We start from the raw sequence: 17,933 nt of genomic DNA on the forward strand, positions 1-17,933 counted from the left end.
ATGACTCATAAAGATGCAGTTTTCAGAGTAACCACCAAGTACCTCTTCACCAGAAACATCACCAAAGGGCACATTTCCCTGGAGTGGGGACTCTGACTATACACTCATTTCTTGCCAAGGTGATCTGGGAGTTTTATTAAACTTCAGGATTACTCTACATCAAAGATCTTCTGAACATTCCAAGTTAAAGTAAGTTCCTTTTAATATATTAAGTATTTGTATCTGTGGGCAAACTGTATATGGTCATATAGAAATTATTGGATTTGGGGTGGGAGTTTGACCTAGTGGTAGAGTGTTTCCCTAGAATGTACCAAGACCTGGGTTTGATTCCTTGGTACCACATACATAGAAAAAGCTGGAAACGGTAGATCAAAATGTAGCATTGAGAAAGCCCAAGGACAGTGCTCAGGCTTTCCTAGAACTGGCAAAAAAAAATTTTTTTTCAGCAAACTGTAAACACCTTGAATATATCCTTCCCCCAAATGGTATTACTAGCACCTAGAATAATGTACAGCACATAGCAGATACTTAATAAATTCAATGTTTATAGGAATTAACTTTAAAATTTTCTTATAAGACTTATGGGGCAGTTCTAAATATCTCCATGAGATATTATTGCAAAGGTTTCATAATGCCGTATCTGAACTGGCTCTTTATCTGGTAATTACGAAGCCACAAAACTAAAAAGACATATAATTTCAGAGACCAAAAAGTAGTTTTGCCCTGTCCATCAACTCACATTTATAGTTTCAGAGCTAAATGGGATTTTGGAAATTTACTTTGAAACTATGTCATTTTCATACAAGTAGAAGCAAAAGTCAAAGTTCTCATGTGAAGTGACATCCAAGAGCTCCTGAGGTCCTTCCTTTGTTATTTCTATAACACCTTGCTACTCCATCCAAAATAAGTATTGATAGATTTGTGGATTTCATCTTTTCGTTGATACACACAAACACGCACACACACACACACACACACACACACACACACACACACACACTTCCCTTGAGCTATGGTGAAAGACCTACAATTTTAATGCAATATAGCAATAAATCGCTAGGGGTTTAAGGGTTTCCTCAACTGAAAAGTACGTCTTGACTATTCTGGAGATCTTGCTTTGGGAAGGACATCATTTCAGTCTACTTTAAATTAAAGTGCTTCATGAATGGTACTAGCCCCCCTCTTCCGGAACCCCCCTCTCCCACATTATTTCCTGTAGGTAATGAAACAAAGGTACAAAAACCTTCTATTTGGCCACAAGAGGGCAGCTACAACATTTCCTCCTTTCGATCTTCTGGAGCTCAGCTGACCACAGAATCTCTAGTATCACCTTTCGACTGAGTTCTCACAAAACATTCTCTCTGGGTGTTTCTTGGGACTTCTTTTGTCTTTAAACAAATTGTCTTCCAACTCGTTTCCCATTCTAGAGAACCCTCAGTTTGGGAACTCTATTCCAAGATTACCATCTACAAAGATCTTTAGAGACCAATAAATTGGTAGTCTAATTTGGAAACGCACAGAAAATTTTTTATTTTAATTATGTTTGACCCCCAGATAAAAATAAAAACGGTAATGATCATCTGATTCTGCCACAGTTAATAAAGCTTAGTCAAGTGCTTCAGGATTTGCCAAGTACTTGCCTCATCTCATAGCCTTCATTCGTCATCTCCATTTTTGTGATATCCTGAAATCTTTCAAGTCAAAATTTATTGTGGAATTTTATCACTGAGCTAAAACAGTGGGAGGTCTGCAAACAAAAAAGGCAGCGATTAGTAATAGCTAAATTCCACATCTTTACAAGTTCTACAAAAACATAAATTCCATTTATTTTATCTTTTAGACACATAGAGTAGGTAGCGTGTGTGTGTGTGTGTGTGTGTGTGTGTATTTGAGGGTGCCCGTGGGCACATTTACTTGCTAAAAATTGTTTTTAGATAAGTTTGAATATTTACTAAGTTGTATAATTTGGGAACATGAAAATACAGATGCCATCCTTTTACACTTTTGTGGGGCTTTCCCCTTACCAGCCTACTTTTAATTGTTCACATGTCCTGACCCCATTCCCTGCTACATTTTTCTCTAAAGCACTACCTTAAAGACTATGTTTTACTTGGTTTCTGTTAGTAACAGACACAAACACCCCCTCCCCAATTAGAACAAGAACCTTATAACAGAATTTGTTATGTTTAGAATGATGTCTAGTATATTATAGAAACTCAGTATTTCAGCAATACAGTAAAAAGCACAAAATGAAGGCATATTTTTTTACCATAAACTGATATTCCAGAATATCTGATATTACCAACTTACTTTATTACAATTAAGGAGACGTCTTTACAATCAGTGATAATCCACTTAGAATGTTTCTTAAAGCAAGTGCCTCAAATAATCATTGAGTTCTCCATTGCTGAGAACATCTTCTGGAATGCACAGACCCAGCTGGGCTCTATTTCTCAGAAGCCAATCAGAGGATGGTCTTCCAAGAATCTGCATAGTACCACACAAGCAAACCACTGGCACAAGGGAAAGAGTAATGGCTAACATAATCAGAGGTCACCATTCTAATTCTGCCTTTGCCACCAGGAGCTAGACCATCCACCAAAATCATCAGTCACTTAATGTCCTCGTCCAAAAATGGGTGTAACACTATACCCCAGCCAATATCAAACGAATTTTGGAGTCTCATGAAAGGAAAAAGTATTTTAGAAAATATCAAGTATTTTAAGTATAAGATGTTATTAAAATGTTTCCTGCTCTCTGCTATGCCTTCACTCGGTATGGTCAGTCACACTTTCTAATGGATATTCCTAAACTGAGTACAGTTCTATCAGTGAAAAGATAGTTCAGTCTTTTCTTGGTATCCCAAGCTCTATATTTCCAAAGCTGGGTTTGACAATTGAAGTTCTGCCCAATCTTAGCTATAAGTTCAATTCTGACTGGAACCAAAGACATGTAAAGATACCCCATGCTCATAAGGATGACTTTCTAGCACATTATAGTAGCTAGTCCAGCACAGCATGTCCTCAGTACTGGAAACTAAGCATCTTTCTTTTTCTGAGATAATTAGGTCAATAATTCCCCTGCTCTTAAAAGCATTTTTATAGCAGGCACGCAATAAATACTTGCTGAATGAATGAATGGATGGATGGATGAAAAAGGGCTTTCTGTCAATATCTTCCTAAGTATAGAGCCCTGCCAGGCCCCTGTCAGCATGTCCTTCACACGCTCACCTCTTATGGCTGATGGACTTCTGCTGGCTAACCAAGCAGAAGCCCATACTTTTAAGGATCAGAAATGCAAGACATATTTCCTGATTTCTGCTGATATTTTCTGCCATATGTTGAACTTCTTGTTTATTCTGTAAGACTTTATAAAGCCCACTGCTTTCTTGACCTGTGCTTGGTTGCCATAGCGAGTGAATATCATGTTTTACTTGCCATTCTACATTTTCTTAAGACATCTACAGTGATTTTATATCCTCGGGGCCTGCTTTACTTTGTTCTTCTTCCAGCACATGGCTGATCCAGACCACAGGACCCTCATTGTGGTTAAATAAAAGCTTGCTGTTTAGTCATGCCTACCATGGGCAAAGCTGTGGGACCATACAAAACAGTGCGAGTAATTCCCAACTTCAAAATGTGTTGTTTCTGAAGCTTATAAAATAGGTTTTGTAGCATTTAAGAATATACATTTCTCTGAGGAAACACCCATATGCTTCTATAATAATTCTTTGAAGAACTGTCACTAAACATCTCCCTGCTTTCACAGTTTTGGACATAGTAGATATAAAGAGAAATTAGACTCAGTCTTTCTTCCAAAAAGCCAAATGAGATAGAGGTAGGGCAAATAGTACATGTACGATGCAGCAACTGTACACAAAGAGGACTTTCCACAATGCCATGAGAACAAGACAGAAAAGGTGATCCCTCAGCCTGATAGGATCAGAAAAGTTCCACAAAGAGACATTCCTACTGAGGCTTAAAGAATGAGGAAGCAGGCAGCAAGAAGATGAGTGGAGCAGGGTGTTCCTGGTATGTGGTTGTCAGGCTGCCAGGCCAACACCCAAGTGTCAATTTAACTCCTACTTAAGTCCTACCAGTCAAAGCAAAATGGTTTTTAGTTATTTATTTTGAATAGTTTTTTTTTTAATATAGACCAGCCTGGGAAAAGGTTTTTGTGTTCAGAGTTTACTGTAAAGCCTTATATGTTACACAGTTGGCCCTGGATTCATGACAACACACACACACACACACACACACACACACACACACACTACCACCACTCATCATCTGGGGCAAGCAAGTCAGCCTTAGGAAGCAGAGTTCTGTGCTTTCACTTTCTCGCAAAGCATTTGTTGAGCTGGGAGTAAAGCTTGTTAGGGACTGCACATACAAGAGAGGTCCACACCCCAAGGAGCTTAACAACTAGCTGTGTAGGCAAGGCTGTGCCTATAAAATAACTAAGAGCACAAGGAAGTAACTGCCAAAAGAATGACACATGCTATAAGAACTATACTCCATGGAAGTGGTGCTGTGGCTCAAGTGGTAGCGTGCTAGCCTTGAGCTGAAGAGCTCAGAGACAGTGCTCAGACCCAGAGCTCAAACTCCACAATTGACAAAAAAAAAAAAAAAAGAATTCTACACGTAGCCATTGCTTTCTTCAGAGAACAACACAGTTTCATTCAACAAGTGTTTTACATTAAATGCCCACTACAGGTCTGTTGCTGATGAAAGGCAGCATTCTGCATTTTACAGGGCAGTGTCAATCAAATTCTGCAAATGCAAATAAGTTTTCCTCCTCCCAAATGTATTACATTAAGTCCACTCTAGAAAGATTCGGGGCAGGGGAGGCTCATTACTAGGAATTCTGATTTCCTCAATATGGGAAACAGATTAACAGTAAATAGGGATGAGAAAAAATTTCCCATCAGTCAGAGTTGTCCCAATTACAATGAATCTCCTTGGGAGGTAATACGTTCCCGTCAGGCTAAATAATTAGTTGGCAATGATTCTGTAGGAGTGATGCAAGCATTCAGTGACCAGTAGGCTCCATTCCAATCCTGTGATCGTGTCAACTTCTGCAGCTCCCCTTTGAAAGCTCAAGAGACATATCTGGGAAGCCACACCACAGGACTGGCACAAAGCTGAAGATTAGCCATTGTTAAGTTCATTTCAAAGTACCAGATCCCATTCTGCATGGTGGTAAAAATGGAGGATGGAAAAATGCAACTTCTTTCAAAAGTGTTGTCAACTGAGGGAAATGGGGACCAAGACATGAGAAAGGGTATCAATGTTTGTGAAGTAATGCACCTTCTATCTGGTGAATATAATGTAACCCTTCTATTAATTACAATAAAAAATAGATGGAGAAAAAAGAAGAAAAAAATAAAAACAAAAAAAAGTGTAGTCAACCTTATAGGGCATTAAAATTTCTGAGAATAGCCTCACAATGACAAAACTACTTAATACTCAAAGGTAACTGAGGTTATTAGACCAGGAACATAGAAGAGAAAGATTTAAGAAAAAAGTATAGACTTGAAGAAGAGAGCTGTAGGATTCAAAAATCTCTTGAAATATCTTGACTTAGGTAACTGTAGCTGTTTTTTTAACATTTTCAAATAAAAATAAAAATAAATAATATTTTCCCTGCTCCCCCCCAAAATCTTGAAAGTCATCTCTGATGGCATACCTCTAGCCCTCAAGCTGAAGGGCCTTCATGGATGTTATCACAGGGGAAATGTCAAGCAAAGATATTGGCAAAGATGTACAACAAGACAAGTTTTATCAAAGATAAACAGGCAATATATGGACAAAGCCAAGCTACCTAGGGCTCCTGAATATAGTATATAGTCATAAGGATGGTGATTGAAAAAGAAGGCCAATGACCTAAGCATGCTAGACAACCAAGGAGAAAATTGTGTGAAATCTTGACATCTTTGGGCACATTAAAATAAATCACAAAGATTATAACTGACTTAGCTATAAGTTTCCTTATATGTAAAATCATGCCACTACATTAATGTTGGGTATATCTATTGGAACACTAACAAGTAAGAAAAAGAGTCCATATTTGGATTATTATTCAACCAATTCTGAGTACCAGAACTGAAACAAATTACATCTGCATGTGCACACATGGGCTTAGGTATGTTTTAATTTCTATGAACTTTGTAAAACAAGAGACTGAACTACATTTTTACCAAAGACCTACAATCCCATGAAGAATATCTTACTGAAAGAAAAATTAGTTTTGAATAGGTCATCTCTAAGAATTCTGGAAGAAACTAAAGAATAATTATATACACACATATATATTCCTAAGTTCTCATTTCTAACTTCCCCCTTTTTATCCTGTTTTGAAGACTAAATAGGATTTGAGTAGTTAACCTAAACGAATGGAACTGAAACAAATACACCACAGCAGCATTTTTACTTTTTGTGGGAAGAAAAAGTAAATATGTGCTATTTGATCATGCAGGAAAGATAAATGTACAAGCTACCATACACAGAGCCCTATTAAATCAACAGAGGCCCTGCCCAGTGCCCAGGGAAACCCACCAAAAGGAGTCAAATTATTTTTTAAAAAGCTATCATCTTAAGATTACAAATCATTCGCTGTTCTCAAGAGAATAGCCTAGTATTACAAAACTTGATAATTACTAATTCATGACTGATTCAGGAAAAACATCAGCTTAAGTAATCAGGCCAGAGCACTGCTGCCGACCACAAGGCTGGCAGGAAATGAGCCTTTCTTTCATTATTCCTTTCCTTTAACATCTCACAAAATTGAGCCTTTAACATGTCGCTAGTGGTTTGATTTTTCAAAAACTCAGAATATACCAGTGACATATTCTCAAACATTGGCATTTTCTCTAATCTTTATTCAAGTGTCGTTAACCTGGAAACCAGGAAGGTACAAGAAAGTAATTTCAGAAATTAGACTTGCTAATTAATATAAGAAGTGTTTCCTGTAAAATATCACTTCTCACACTCCTTGTAGGAGTCGACAAATATATAAACATCTCTCCTTTTAACTGACTGTATGTTCTGTATAAGCTAGTGGGAAGAATTTAACTGCTGCCCTCAGCCCACCTTATATACCCCATAAGCTGCCTGGATGTACACTTCTCTCCTTTAAGATTTGATAAACATTCACTTCATTTGGTCAGCAGATAGCAAGTACAACCAAAGATGTTCATCTATACATGGTCTGGGAACATCGTCTATAAGGACATGTAAATCTTCAGTTTACAAATAAGAAAACTGTCCTCTGTACTAGAATTTTGTTTTCCTACTTAAAGTTAAGAAACTAGCGGGGCGCTGGTGGCTCAGACTTGTAATCCCAGCTACTCAGGAAGCTGAGATCTGATGATCATGGTTCAAAGTCAGCCTGGGTCTCACGAAAGTCTTATCTCCAACTAACTACCAGAAAACTGGAAGTAGTGCTATGGTTCAAGTGGCAGAGCAGTAGCCTTGAGCTGAAGAGCTCAGGAACAGGTCCAGGCCCAGGGTTCAAGTCCCACGACTGACAAAAATAATTGAGAAATTAAGACTGTTTTCTTATTCTCCAGAGGAACTAGAAAGAAATACATACAAAAAATATCTTGTCTTATAGATTCAAGGAATCTCAGGTTCTCTAAGACTGTACCAAATTCTTTGCTGATATTTTATCTGGAAGTATCCAAATGAAGATACTTTTTGTTAATCAAAGGCAGACTCCTGTTATCAACTTAATTTCTACTGTCAGTCCATAATATGCATGTAGCACAAAAGTTCCTAAATTATATTTCTATATGGTAACTATCAATGTTATTTTAAGAGAAAAAGTCTTTAGAATTTGAATGTTTTAGTTATAAAACATGCTAATATATAAGTTGGTAGAACCCAATTACACATAACTTGACACTACGTGTTAAAAGTTTAAATGTTTATTCCTCAGATTAAAAAAATTCCACTTTGAGGATTTATCACTGAAATATTAAATGAACTGGATTAGTAAAAACCTGAATGTGCAAGATTATTTACTGTAATTTAATTATAATAGAAAAATAAGGAATTTTACTTTGAACTATCAGAAAAAAAGAAAAAATACATTACCTCTCAAACTATTACTATGTAATCATGAGAAAAGTACAAACATAGGAAATAACATGAAAATGATTATAATCTTACTTTAGAAAGAAAATAACATACACTGAAGTTATATACGTATATAAAATATTTGCTTATAGAACTATGACTACAAAATATGGAGAAGTATTTATAAAAAAAGATAAAAGGAAATATTGGATAATTTTCTCTTTTTCTGTATGTTCTAAAATTTCTTCAGGGAACTTCTTTTTTTCTATTTCTTTCTTTTTGTTTCTTTTTTTCCATATATTTTTTATTGTAATTAATAGAAGGGTTAAATTATATTCACCAGATAGAAGGTGCATTACTTCACAAACATTGATACCCATTCTCATGTCTTGGTCCCCATTTTCTCCCTCCACCCCCGCCCCTCATCTTGTTTCCCCCCTTCCCTATCCTACTTCAAATAACCAAATAAGCATATAGACAATATATCAGATAACAAGGTGAAATACTGTAACAATGTGGGATAACAAAGGGACAGCAAAAGAGAGAGATAACATAGTACATTAAGGACTACAATCACTCATTCTACGGCTTTTGTTTCTATATCCTGGAGGTCCTTTCCTTTAGCATCATCCTATATGGCCTTATGTATCAAGGTTTTGCTCTATTGCAAATCTCTGCTAGGAGAGCCCAAGGTTTATGACAGATGAGGGAAACCATTGAGCCTATGTTCCTTTGAGTCTGGCTTACTTCACTTAATATGATTTTTTCTAAGTCTTTCCATTTCCTTACAAATGGAGTGATGTCATTCTTTCTAACAGCAGCATAGAATTCCATTGTGTATAAATACCACATCTTGTTGATCCACTCATCAACTGAGGGGCATCTGAGTTGGTTCCATATCTTTGCTATGGTAAATAGTGCTACAATGAACATCGTTGTGCTAGTGGATTTAGTATGTCCTTGTTTCTGCACAATTGGGTAAATGCCAAATAGTGGAATTGCTGGGTCATAAGGGAGCTCTATGTTTATTTAGTCTTTGGAGAAACTGCCATACTGCTTTCCATAGTGGTTGAACGAGTTTGCACTCCCACCAACAGTGTAGTAGTGATCCCTCCTGGCCACATCCCCTCCAGCATCTGTTATTAGATTTCTTGATTGTGGCCATTCTAACTGGAGTAAGGTGGAATCTTAGAGTGGTTTTGATTTGTATTTCTTTTATGGCCAGAGATGTTGACCATTTCTTCATGTGTCTATAGGCCATTCTTATTCCTTCTTCAGAGAAGACTCTCTTTAAGTCTTTGGCTCATCCTTTAATGGGATGGTTGTTTCTTTGGGGATTAGTTTTGGAGTGATTCAATTTTTTGAGCTGTTGACATATTGTCTGTTGTATGGTTAGTGAAGATCTTCTCCCACTCTGTAGACTTTCTAGTTAATTTGCTAGCTATGTCCTTTGCCATACAGTCTAATGCAGTCCCACTTACCCAGACTTTCTCTGATTTGTTGTGTTCCTCAGTCCTTATTAAGAAAGTTTCAACCTGTGCCAAGGAGACCTAGTGTATCTCCTATTCCTTCTTGAAAAGTTTTCAGTGTATCTGCTTGTACCTCCAGGTCTTTGATCCATTTGGAGTTAATCCTGGTGCAAGGTGACAAAGAAGGATCCAACTTTAGTTTTCTGCTGGTGCTTAACCAGTTCTGCCAGCACCACTTGTTGAAGAGGCTGTCTTTCTTCCATTCTATTTTTTTGGTTCGCTTATCAAAGATTAGGTGGCCATAGGTCTGTGGTTTAATATCTGGGTCCTCAGTTCTATTCCATTTGTCTTCAGGCCTGTTTCAGGGAGCTTCTTGAAGGAACATTCAAAATAAAATTTAAGTGATCCTAAACAGGCACGCACTAGAATAGAAGCTCAATATTCCTGACCAAAATTATATTAGGTTTAAATGAGCTCAGATGTGAAAAAAGGATTTGGGTATTAATTAATAGTTGTTGAGTTAATTTGGAATTAATTTATCTAATTAATAATTACATAAACCATGTACAGGAGAAAAAAAATCTTAAAAGTAATAGGAAGACAAGAAATTGTCTCCTGCAAAATATGCAGCAGCATAAACCCTAGGTAATTAAAAACTGCAATGGTACAGCAACAACAAACCCAAAGGAAGAGAAACTTTTAACAAAAACATAGATCAGAATGTTACTGCTGTAGAGTTGCCACTGTAAAATTGAGAAAAACAAAGAGAGATAAAAAGGTCCAGAATTTAACAAGTCAAAGGTTGATGGAGAAATGATGGAGAGAAATGAGAGAGATAGAGAGAGAGACACAGAGAGAGAGAGAGAGAACACTGAAGGTGCAGACATTACTAAAAGCAAGACCATATGTGTCTATGCAATGTAGCACATATGTGTGCCTCCATATACAGAATTAGATGAGCAATTTAAGAGACTTTCAATGGTACTGGCATCATCTAATTTTTATGCCAATTGTCTATAGCATCAAACCCCACTTAGTAAGAAGTGAGTCTACTATCCAAGTTAAACATCCTCAGAGTCTTATGGACTCTTGCTACTTTACTGCTTATTTCTGGCAGTGTTCTTCGGTTGAAAGATGTCCATGTATAAATATGATCACCCCATCTAAATGATTAAGTCAGTAACGGCAGTGACTTCCCAAGCAGTTATACCTCATGGTGTATATGCCATAGTGTCTAGGACAAAACAAAAGTGCTCATCACTATCACTGTCTCCATAATCAAACTCATCATCTAAAGTAAGATGTGTGATCTCTGTTAAATGTGTGTGTCTCATAACCCTATTAGACTTTCTTGAGTATATTTACAGTTGTAAGGTAACTGGGCAAGAGAGGCTTTTGTTTACTCCCAAATTACTCATTAAATATTAAATAACTGAATGTTATATTCAATTGAGAAGTGATGACAAGGCTTGGTTTAAAGAGTAATAAAAATTATCATCAACATCTTTCTACAAAGATAATAAAAATCAATTTGAGAAAGAGGTCTGACTTTAATACAGTTTTGGAAGGGAACATAAGATCAAGCAGAGACCTACCTTCTTCACTAGAGAAAATAGAAAACATAAGAGCAAAATCTTATAGAAATAAGAGGAAATTCACCAGGATTTCTCATGTTTATTTAAATGATCATGTATCATGTCTAATGTTTAAAATAAACATTTTTAAAGTAAAATGAGCCCTTCACTGATGATTCTTAACACACATTCTTTTGGCTCCTTTTATTTCATTTATTTAACTCAATCCACAAGGCAGCTAGAGGTCAGATGAAGATCGAGAAATTAGTGGGTGTCGTGGAATTATAAAGATCAGATATTTGGATAATTTAAACTAATACATAACAATAATGACTCCCCTTTGTCTTCAGGGTGGGCCTAGGGAGGTGGGTCACTCTGATCGTTTGGCCACCCCAGAGAAGACATCCTAAATGTGCTTCTGACACTTGAAACTTACTTCAGACTGAGTTTCAACACGCTCCGCCATGAAGAGATGTAAGGGCAAACATCATCCCAGTTAAAAAGTAAGTTTGCTGTTATTTTTACTTTATTGGTCAGCTAGCTCCTTTCAACTCAAGGGTCAAAATTTTGGGACATTAAAACAAATATATTCACTCTGTTTTTTCAAGCATAAATGATATGCAATGAGCCTCCAAGACCAGAGGTTCCTCATTCTGGTTATGTTTTACTTTCTTGCAAACACATACTCATGCTTAATTGAACTGCTTCCAAGTGATTTTTTTAAGTGTTAAAGGTGAACACAGCACTTCTTTCTCAAGGTATTTTGGGCAGCTGTTATAAAACAAAATGCAAATCACTTTTTGAAAAGTCTGATGTTAAACAGAAAAACACTAGTCAAGAAATCACTCAGTTTAAGCCCACAGAAAAACAAACTAAAATGAATGATGGGTAAAGCACCTTGTAATGTTGAACAAGAAAGATATTCAGAATTCTTGACAAGAAGTTCAAATTTCCTGACCTATTAGACAAACTCCCTTTTGCATGGCTTTCCTAGATTCCATTTCCCTCTACAAGGTACTGCCATTTATCTAGAATGCAATCAGCCAGAAAGTTAAATGAAAGGGTGATATTTTCCTATGTTCTCCTTCCCACTAAAACACAGGTGTTTATTGAATGCCTACTGTGTTCCAACAGTGTTGGAAATTGTTGGCATAAGAACTGATATCACAATTATTACTTTATTTATAACTAGATATCTGGGCAACAAAGTTCAAATCTAAGTGAAAATTACTGTAAAAGTGCCAGAGGTCAAGTCTCTTCCATATATTTTTTTAGTTTCAAATGTATTTCTAATTTTTTACTCTTATAAAATGTGGGTATTTCTATTTTTACCCTTTTAAATATGTGTAAAATTCCATATTAATAAATCAAGCCCTAACTTATTCCTTCATAGTATAAATAAATAAAGACTGAATTCTCTTTTTATCCAATGCAAAGCTCAGCAGGGAATTTCAAAGAGTCAACAAATAATTACTGAATGATTGAAGTTGTTTCCATAGAGTAAGACTTAGGTTATTCCCACATAAATCTGTGGTCATGTAAGCTACAAGTTTCCATTGGAAGTTTAATATTACTTCTTAGTTCAGTGAATTTCTACTTTGCATGAAAATAATTCCATAGACAAAAAAGAAACTAGGTTAGCAAGCACAAATTCAATCTATGAAGAACAGCCTTATATAACTCCATAGAAGTTATCCTTGTACCCTAACCCCATCCTCATAGCCCCCATCTCTGGGGAAATAAGAAGGTCCAATGCTCTTCTTTCAAATTAATGTGAATCTGTTTCTAATTCTCTACTAGGCCACCAATAATTATGTCACAAGGGGAAATTCAATATGCACAAGATTCTTATTTTAGAAAAATATGCTCATATATAAATATGAGTATATATATATATACATATATATGATGTCAGCAAAAATCTTTAGCTCCACAGTCTCCTATTTTAATATGCCACTTTACAGTATCCTGGGGATTTTTTAATTTTAATTTAATTTTAATGTATAGAGGGATTATAGTTATATAAAGAAGGTGCATTCTCACACATTGATACCCCTTCTCATGTTTTTGTCCCCATTTCTTTCCCCCACGCCTTCCCCTAATCTTTTTTTTTTTTCTGGAGATTTTTTTTTTTTGCCAGTCCTGGGCTTAAGCTCAGGGCCTGAGGACTGTCCTTGGATTTTTCTCAAGGCTAGAGCTCTACCACTTGAGCCTCAGCACCACTTCTGGCTTTTTCTAAGTATGTGGTACCAAGGAATTGAACCCGGGTCTTCGTGCATGCTAGGCAAGCACTCTACCACTAGGCCAAACTCCCGGTCCTTTCTGGAGATTTTTGTAGAACAAAAAAAAGTAATACTTTTCTACAATAGACTCTGGAAAATAAAATTTAAAAATGTCTATCTTCTCTCAAAGAAAAAAAAAGAGAAGAAAAAATTTTAAGCGTAAAATCCAACCTGGTGTTAGTGGCTCACACCTGTAATCTCAGCTACTCAGGAAGCTAAGAGCTGACATCTAAGATCTGGTTAAAAGTCAGCCTGGGCAGGAAAGTCTGTGACACTCTTATGTCCAATAAAACTAACCACCCCCAATCAAAAAAAGTGGAGCTGTGGCTCAAGTGGTCGAGCACTAGCCTTGAAATAAAGAGATGCAGGATCAGTGCCAGGTCCTGAGTGAGTTCAAGCCCTAAAACGAGCACACACACACACACACACAAAAGCCTTTAACAGCTAATTAGCATTAACAACTAATGAATATACTTATAATTTCTACACTAATACCATGCTTCTTATTAGCAATTGATATTAGCTTTATTATTTCATATTTTTATTTTTTGAAAAATTAGACACTGACAGATTGGGAGTTTGGCCTAGTGGTAGAGTGTTTGCCTAGCATGCACGAAGACCCGGGTTCGATTCCTCAGTACCACATACATAGAAAAAAAGCCAGAAGTAATGCTGTGGCTCAAGTGGTAGAACTCTAGCTTTGAGAAAGCCCAACAGTGCTCAGGCCCTGAGCCCAAGCCGAAGACTGGCAAAAACAATTAGACATTGAGACAAGCTAGCTACCCATTTGAGAAAGAAGTAATATTAGCTTCCTACTTCTTGTACGTTTCTGTACAAGAGACCTAAAATTTCTAAATAAAGCATGTTTTATTAAAAAAAAACTTTTAGAAGCATAGCTTAGATAGCAAGAAAATAAAAATTCTTCAGAAGCACGTTAGACTTAAAAGCTAGAATCCAGGAAAAATAACCAAGCATTCAAATGTGCAGTTACTCAAATGTGTATTTTAAAGTTTGCTGATTTCTGACATTTTAGGGATTTTAATTTTAATGTGGAACAAGAGACGGTTTCGACAGAAATTTAAGCTGACATACTTTCCCAAAGCTGAAATCTTGAAAGGAGATCTTCTCAGTAAAAAGGAAAATAAAAAAAGGAAAACTATCCCTACTCCATCAAGCAAGAGCTTTGGATGGGTCCTGAATTCTAGATAAAGGAAAACCAGAAGAAAATGCCTGAGAACACATAAGTCAGGAAAATATTATTTGGGCTAGGTAAAAAGAATCAAATTAGCTGTGTAACATGAAAAAAGATTAAAATATAAATTACATTAAAAGTTTCTTTGAGGCAAATTAAGGCAAGCAGAAGGTGAGAGTTATAAGCATGAAGTAAAAAACAACAGAAGTGGCACTGTGGCTCAAGGGGTAGGGTGGTAGCCTTGAGCCGAAGAGCTCAGGGACAATGCCCAGGCCTGGAGTTCAAGTCCTATGACCAACAAAACAAATCAACAATGATGACTATAAATAAAAATGACTCAACTTCAAAGGACCAGGCAAATACTAACCAAAAGATTACAGGTACTGCCGGGAGTTTGGCCTAGTGGTTAAAGTGCTTGCCTAGCATGCATGAAGACCCAGGTTTGATTCCTCGGTACCACATACATAGAAAAAAGCCAGAAGTGGTGCTGAGGCTCAAGTGGTAGAGCTCTAGCCTTGAGAAAGTCCAAGGACAGTGTTCAGGCCCTGAGCTAAAGCCCAGGACTGGCCAAAAAAAAAAAAAAAAGATTACAGGTACTTTTAAATGATTATATTTTTTTAAAAAAAGACAACGTATTCATACAAGAAAAAACATCATGAAATTGCATCAGTATCTTTGTTAACTATTTACTATTACAGAATAAACCACAGGAAACTCGGTCCCTTAAGCCATTAATAATTTATTATGACTGAAAAATGTACACAGCATCTGGAATTCAACTGGGTTCACCTTAAGCAGTACAGCCGGTGTGGCTCTCCAGGTGTTCAGACTGGTAGACTAGGTCAGACATACTTTGCTCATTGCACTTCAGCACTGAGGGGAAAACGCTGAATCTTACAGCAACTGATGTCTCTCCTGGCTCATTTTGGTGCCCAAAACAAGACATAGGACAGATTCCAGAGCAACCCATGGGGACATACCATCTAATTTTATAGGAAGAGATAAAAGACACAGGGAGGAGTGTAAAATTGGAACTGATAATACAATTATTATGACACAGAAAACTATTCACACAAAAAAATGCTATTTGTGTAAAACCCATAAAGAGGAAAACCAAACTTTTATGTTTTTCAGGGGGAAAAAAGAATACACATATCTTCAAGGCAGAAATGAACTTTAAGCAAGAAACCAAAAGCATAAATAATGAAGTGAAGCTTAATAAAATTATGATCAAATAAGCACAAGCCAAAGAAAAGGTATGTTCACATCTAAAACTTTTAAAAATTAATATCCAGTCTATATAAAGAATGCCTTCAATCAAATAAGAAAAGAGAGCCAAATAGAAAGATGGTCAAAGACAAAAAGTGGTATTCCTCAGAGTACCATTCTCATGGGTATATATGGGGAAAATTTATATCTCATTAGTAATCAGTGAAATACCAAATTAAGCCACATAAGAGATGAGAACATCACATGTTAACAATAATGTGAAACCAAGAACATTTATGCTGTATCAGTCTGTGTATGCAAAAATGATATAAGCTCTTTAGAAAATATTTGACCATTTTCAGAGCCAGGAGTTTTGCCTAGCATGCACAAAGATGGAGGTTTGATTCCTCGGTGCCACAAACATAGAAAACAATGCTGGAAGTGGTGCTGTGGCTGAAGTGGCAGAGCTCTAGTCTTGGGAAAGCCCAAACACAGTGCTCAGCCCCCAAGTTCAAGGCCCAGGACTGGCAAAAAAAAAAGAAAAGAAAGAAAGAAAAAAAAAAAGAAAAAGCTGAAAGTGGTGCTGTAGCTCAAGTGGTAGAGCCCTAATCTTAACAAAACCCAAGGACAGTGCTCAGGCCCTGAGTTCAAGCCTCAGGACTGGCAATAAACAAACAAACAAACAAACAAATAAATAAAAATGTTTCCCTTTTTCTTTTTTTCTTTTTTTATTGTAATTAATAAAAGGGTTACCTGATATTTGCCAGATAGAAGGTGCATTAATTCACATACATTGATACCCTTTCACATGTCTTGGTATCCATTACCCTCCCCCCACCCCCCCACTTTGTTTTCCCCTCTTCCCTATCAAATTTCAAATAACCAAATACAAATAAACTCAATATATCAGATAACAAAGTGAGATACTATAACAATATGAGATACCCAAGGGACAGCAAAGGAGATGAGAGATAACATAGTACATTAAGGACAGCAATCATTCGTTATATGGCTTTTGTTTCAATATCCTGGAGGTCCTTTCATTTAGCGTCCTACTATATGGCCTTTTGTATCAAGGTTTTGCTCTATTGCAGATCTCTGCTAATACCCTTTTTCATAATTGGAAAAAAATGCATACCTTATGACCAAGCAACATAAATCTCAGGAATACATCATTTACATGTATGGGCCCAGAGATACATCTAAAAATGTATATTCTTAGTAGTAAAAACCAGAAAGAAGTGAAAAATGAATAAATAAATGATGATCCCATAGTGTAATATCACTCATGCATTAAAATCAACATGGATGATTCTCAGTGGATCATGTTGAATTTCCAAAATAAAGTCAAAAGAGAATTCATAAAGTACGAGCATTAAACACATTGTTTAGGAATTTCCCATATGAGATTTTAAGAAAATAGAAACAAAATGGAAACAAAACTCAGGAAATCAGTTATCTTTGAATGAAAGGGGAAATGTAGCAAGAGCACTACTTGCTTCAAAAGTTTTAGAAATTCAACCTGTATTCAAGTGCAGGGTTACTTGTTTTGCTATTATTCAAACGATATATTTATGTTAATTACAGTCTTTTTTTTTTTTTTTTTTTTTAGGTTAAACAGAGTTTTATTCCGTGCCTAGCATCGAGAATCATACTGACCGGTCAGGGTAATTACAGTCTTTTGTGCAAATGATACATTTCCTTTTTAAAATGCTGCCATATCTTACTTAACTTCAGGGCTAAGTGTCAAGAAGTATGCTGTTAGACAATTTTGCCATTAAGCAAACATCACAGAGTATATGTCCACAAATCTAGTCTGTTACTTCTTTACTGTAAACCTATGAAATACCTTACTATGCTGAATGCTGTAGGAAATTAGAACACAATTGCAAGAATTATGGCAAAAGATACACTAAAAACCTGTTAGCTGACAGGCATTTTTCAGCTTTATTAAAATTCTATGAAACTACTGCTGCATATATGATTTATCATTGACTAGAGTGTGATTTGGTGTATTAGTATTAAATATTTAAAATATTAAAATAAAAGTATTAAAATATTAAAAGGTGCCAGGTGCCAGTGGCTCACGCCTGTAATCTAGCTACTCAGGTGGCTGAGATCTGAGGATC

At 36.3% G+C, this 17,933-nt stretch overlaps 1 long non-coding RNA gene across 3 annotated transcripts in view; it reads right to left on the minus strand.

The window, feature by feature from the left end:
• Window positions 1-1,554: 1,554 nt before the first annotated feature.
• Window positions 1,555-17,933, minus strand: part of LOC150060726 (uncharacterized) — a 173,370-nt gene continuing 156,991 nt past the window's right edge. For all 3 annotated transcript variants that reach the window (XR_016536256.1, XR_016536257.1, XR_016536255.1), the window contains one exon: window positions 1,555-1,747. This is a non-coding gene — a long non-coding RNA (uncharacterized LOC150060726). The remainder of the gene's footprint in view (window positions 1,748-17,933) is intronic.

This window comes from Megascapheus bottae, chromosome 7, assembly GCF_031878675.1.
Source record: "Megascapheus bottae isolate mThoBot1 chromosome 7, mThoBot2.hap1, whole genome shotgun sequence".
NCBI lineage: Eukaryota > Metazoa > Chordata > Mammalia > Rodentia > Geomyidae > Megascapheus > Megascapheus bottae.